This window comes from Cupressus sempervirens, chromosome 11, assembly GCF_028749045.1.
Source record: "Cupressus sempervirens isolate cs-2001-9-10 chromosome 11, ASM2874904v1, whole genome shotgun sequence".
In the NCBI taxonomy this organism is placed as follows: domain Eukaryota; kingdom Viridiplantae; phylum Streptophyta; class Pinopsida; order Cupressales; family Cupressaceae; genus Cupressus; species Cupressus sempervirens.
This window is the reverse complement of record NC_143128.1, coordinates 73862361-73868330: the sequence shown is the minus strand read 5'-3', so window position 1 is coordinate 73868330 and position 5970 is coordinate 73862361.

Below are 5970 nucleotides of genomic sequence, written 5' to 3'. Positions count from 1 at the left end.
GACTATAGCATATAAGTTAGGGTAATATTTTAATTTTGATGGCTTGAGTTTATTGTAGAAGAGAAATATGGTAAAGGGATTGTTACTCATTATTTAACCCACTAATTCCTGTGAAATTCGTACAGTCAAAAAAAAACATAGAGAGATTTTTCTAATAGAAAGTCCAATTAAAAAAAGATTGCATTTGGAATTAGTTCACACTGACATATGTTGTTTGATGAAAATTTCATCTCCATGAGGAATTTTATATTTTCTAACATTTACAGATAATTTCATCAAGAAAAAATTTGATATATGTCTAAAGAGAGAAGTCTAAGATCTTCAATAAATTTAATAAATTTAAATCAATGACTTGGAGAAACAAAAATAACTATTCAGTAAGGTAATTTGATATGATAATGATGGTGAATATAATTCTAATGTATTTCTAGATTTTTTTTAAAGTAATGAGATCAAGTTCAATAGTTTATGACAAGTTATAAACCACAAAAAAATGGTCTAGTAGAAATAAAAAATTAAAACCATGTTATAGAGATGCAAAGGAGTATGACCAAGGCTAAGGGTGTGTCTACTAAATTTTGGGCTAAATCAAGAGCATATGCAATATATATTTTGAATAGAAGTCCTACAAAAATTGTGAAAGACAAAATCTCACAAGGATGAAATGGTAAGACACATTATTTATCTCATATTAAAATCTTTTGATGTGTTGCATATGTTTTAGTGTCAACAAAATTAAGAATAAGATTAGATGATAAGAATGGAAAAAATGTATCTTCATCAGGTTATAGTGAGCAATCAAAATAGGCTTTCAAATTATTGAACCCTATTTCAAAAAAAGTAATTAGTAGAAAGAATGCTATATTCAAGAAGGACAAGAATTTTTAGAGAGACAGAGATGCCCTAGCTTGGATGCAGGTTTGCATATGGGGGTTCTGTGGAAGTGTTTCAGCAACAGAGTAGTTTTTTTGTTTATTGCAGTGGGTTTTGTTTCTGTTTGCCATTTGCGGGGACTTTTTCAGTTTGCTAGCAGCTTTTCTTGTTTTTATTTATTTTCCTAGTTTCAATCTTTGCGTGGCAGAGATTTTTGTGGCATCAATTGTGGATATTTATCACATGGAAAAGGCTCATAATGGGTCCTCTTCAAGCATGCATGCACATAAAGTAGATACATTTTATACAAGTGTTGGCCCTAATATGAAGAAGGTTAATAGGTATCTTCCTAGAACCCAAGATCACCCAGTTTTGGTCATTCCTCCTGATTTGATGGAAGAAGATGTCTCATATTGGAATAGACATGCTCTAATCTATAAGTTTCTTGGTATTCACATTCCTTTGTCCACTCTTGAGGCTTGGATCCAACATTCCTGGTAGATTGAAGGAGACATGGATATTATGCTTGCAGCAAATAGATATTTTATGGTTATTTTCTCAAATATGGCAAATCGCAATAGAGTTTTTGAAGGTGGCCCATATTTTTATAATTATGTTAGATTATTTGTTACACCATGGCATGCAATTTTTAATTTAGCTAAAGATATGCCTTCTCGAGTTCCTGTTCAAGTTCATCTACCTCGCCTCCCCCTGGAGTTTTGGCAAGAAGACATTTTACATAAAATTGCTAGTCTCTTGGGAAAGCTTGCAGCAATTGCTACACAAACCCTTGATAAAAAGGTGATTTCTTTTACCTGGATTTGTGTTGAGATAGATCTAATTAATCCCCTATCAGATTCAATGGAAATTTGGTTGGGATCTTACTCATGGATTCAATAGTTAGATTATGAATCTCTACCTTTTTTATGTCAATTTTGTCATGAGTATGGCCATCTCCTATGATATTTCCCTAATGTTCATAAGGAAACTCATTCCCTCTCTTTGGCACCTCCTCCTCTAGGTAAAGAGGACAAAGGGAAAGTTCTCATGATGGCTAAACCTCAAAGAAAGGAAAAGGAAGGATTTGTACCTATTAAAACTAAGGCTAAAGGATGAGGTCAAAAGAGTCCATTCAAGGATAGAGAGACAAATGGGAGCTATAACAAGTTTGAGGTGCTAAAGAATTTAGCTTTGGAAGAAAGGGTCCCACATGTGGTCACTTCTAATAGTGTAGGGGTCAGTATGGAGGTTGCAACAACCCTTGAACTAGAACCAGTTCAAGCTATTGAGGGACAACAAGTGGTTCAGGTGACTTTAAATAATTCTATAGAGGATGACATTGTTTTAGCAGATTTAGCTAGAAAAGTTTTAGTTTCATCTCAAAATAAGGGTTCATCTCATAGATTGGGAGTGCAAGAATGACCCCTTAAGAAAGGTCCTATTGATAACTCCTCAAAAGGTTGAAAGACAGACCTTGAAAAGATAAAAATGACTGGAAATCTATTGGTGGAATGTGGATGTGTTAAACCTATTGATGCTCACTTTTCTTAAACCCCTCAATGATCATTCTCTTTTGAAATGTGAGGGGTTTGAATAGCACCTGTCATCAAAAAGAAATTCATGATTTGATTGCCATTCATTCTCTAGATGTTTTTTGTGTTCAAGAGACTAAGGTTTCTATTGAGGTTATGCATCAACATGCTCCACGCATTTGGTATGCTGGTCACTATCAAAGTATTAGTTCACAAGGGAATTATGGAGGTTTGGCTCTATTCTAGGACCCTAAAAATATTTCTCCCCTTTGGTGTATTTCTATTCATTACTCAATCTCTATGGTGGCTACTATCTTGGACTCTGGTGAGACTATTCTTGTGACAAATGTTTATACCCCTATTGACATTCATGAGAAGATTCATCTCTAGGATCACATTATGTATGTGTGTTCTTGTGCTCCTTATTTTCCTTGGGTTTTAGGAGGCAATTTTAATTCTATTTTAAGTCTTAAGGAGAAAAGAGGAGGTTGGTCTAGGCTTGGCCTTGCTTTTGATATTTTTCAAGCCTAGGTGGATGTTCTTTCTGTTATTGATGTTAAGTCTTCAAATGGGATTCTCACTTGGAACAATAGATGGAGTGGTTAGGAAGCTATCTCAAAACATTTAGATAGGTTTCTTGTTTCATATTATTGGGTTGGTGGTGGCCTAATTACGAGTTCTAAAATTCTTGATTGGAGAGGTTTTGATCATTGGCTAATTAAGTTCTCTTTTTCTCATGTTGCACTCCCTAAGAACCCTTCTTTTAGATTGTAGCTTATGTGGCTATGAGACTCGTCCCTTTATGATTTGGTCGCTAAGTGTGGAGAAAGGGTGGCCCAACTTATGGCACAGCTATGTTTGTCTTTGAGAATAAACTTAAATATGTCAAATATCATCTTAAGAGATGGAATACTTCTTGCTTTGGGAACCTTCAATCTAGAAAGAGGAATGCTCTAGATAAATGTGTAGTGATTACTCGCCAAATTAGGGACTTTAGGCTTATAGAGGCTCTTGGTAGGTTAGAATCCCAAGCTATGTGGGATGTGGAAGAATGGGAACTTTGGGAAGAGATTTACTTGAAACAAAAGGCTCGCATTGATTGGCTGCATGAAAGGGATAGAAATACTACTTTTTTTCATCATTTTGTTCAGGATTTTCATAATAAAGGGTATATTTCTTCTCTTGTTACTACTGAAGGACTTAATATTTCTTCTTAGTCTACCATGACCAAGGAAGCCCTTTAATTTTATTCTACCCTTTTTATTGAGGATTGTCAGCCTACAACTGAGGAGGAGAACTTAATTCTTTCATGCATTCCTTCTCTTATCACCAATACTATGAATGATTCTCTTCTTCATCCAATTTTGATATTTGAACTTGAAGAGGTTGTGTTTGGGATGAATAAAGCTAAAGCTTCAATCCTAGATGGCTTCCCTATGAAACTCCTTCAAGAATTTTGGAAAATTATTAATATAAGGAATCCCTTCATAATAAGAAAGTGCTTCGTGCATTGAATTGTACTTTACCAACTCTTATCCCTAAGAAAGAAGGTGCTAACAATCTTGACTCCTTTCATCCCATTGCTCTTTGCTATGTTATGTACAAAATTATCACCAAATTGATTGTTGATAGACTCAAGATATGCCTTCCAGTTGTGATTTCAAAGGAACAAGGTGGTTTTGTGGCTGCTAAGAAAATTCTTGATGGAATTGTTATTGCTTCTGAAGTTATTAATTCTATGCATACATCAAAAGAGAAAGCTATGTTCATTAAGTTAGATATGGCTAAGGCATATGACAAAGTCAAATGGGGTTTTCTCCAAAAGATCCTCTTGGCTTTTGGTTTCTACCAATAGTGGGTGAACTAGATTATGATTTATGTTACTTCAACTTCTTTTTCTGTTATGGTGAATGGTGTTACTTCAAAGCCATTTGGTTTTTTTGATCTTATTTTTACAAAATAAAAATTTCCTAGTTCTAGGTATAGAAATCAGAATAAATTCTATGTTTTTCCTACTAGGGTTTTGGTTTTCTATTTTTTGCAATTTTAAAATCTTATGAGAAACCCTATTAAACCCTAAGCTTTATGCCTAGCTCTTGTGCTTTTTAAATTTTAATTAGGCGCAAAGCTATTTTGAATTTTGAATATTCCTTCAACACCCATTTAAATTACCATTTTTTTGGTGCTTGTTATCAAAGTTGTTTGCATTGTCTGATCTCTATAAGATCTATAGCAATCACTATGTTGCATAGAGGAAGTGTGAGGTTTTTAACCCATGTGACATAGTGACTACCATGAATTGGAATGGTAGTATCGTAAAGTTGAGAGTCAACACTAGAAATCTTGATTTTTTGAAGTTTTGGTGACATGATTGATGTCAAAGTTGTTAGTGTCAGAGAAGGGACCACTTGGAACAAGTTAAAATTAGCATCATCAAAGTTTGGTTTTTTTAATGAGTCACTATGTCGCGACTGAAAATTCCTTGCGCCCTACCGGTAGTGACATAGTGCCTCACCAAAGAATAGAAAGCATGACAAATTTTTGAAAAAGATAATGACCATAAAGTTCTCAGGTGATAATATGGTTGTACACTTTTATTACTTTGCTAGAGGCATTGATTATGGTACTCATGATTGAAAATGTATATCTTCCCTGCACCATATTTTCAATAGTATTCAGGAGGTCACTATGTCATGACCAAGAAAATAAGGAATCACGCCGGTAGCAACATAGTACCTTGATGGGAAATGGGTTTGCGGCAGAAATTTAAAAGGTGGGTCCCAACAATCCTTTCATTAGAAATGAGCCATGTAATCACTTTGACATGGTGGCATCTTGCAAAGAAACATATCTACACTGAAACTTTTAAGAACTTGACAGGTTGCTATGTCACAATCAGAAAGTCCTTGTGCCCTACTAGTAGTGACATGGTTCCTAACTTGAAAATATGGAACATGGCGGGGCCCAATCCTATGATGTCACAAAAGGGATTAAAATATTGAATTATTTTCCAACTTGTTAGGACATTTCCAAGTCATATGTGACATGGACCCACACTCTAAAGGAAAGGGTAGATGGAAATTCATGATTGTCATATTGAAGATGAATCAATGATTGTCACCAAGTCGGTATAAAGAGTTGCTCATTTTTTAAGGGTAGTGACATAGCAACCAAAGGGCAAAAAGGAGGGGCCCACTATAGTTGCATTGAACCATGAATCAAATACACATTATCATATTGAAATGAAATCAATGATTGTGGCTATGTCATGTAGACAACATGCTCATTTCTTATGCAGAGCGATGTAGTGAATTGGTGAAACATGTCCTCTAGAACTAGTGGGTCCAATTTATATTGCCAGTTGTAAAGGAAAAGCACATGTGGAGGAATTTCATTGAATTGACTTCCAGCGTGGTGAGTGGAAAATGAGTCATTCCTATTTTCACTCTTGGATCATCAAATGTTTTAGGATCAATGATGCAAGTTTGAAGCTAGAAGGTGGTGCCACTCTATTTCTCTTATAGTTCATTAATGAGGAATGAAAGCTTTCTTGTGCCAGCAGAAA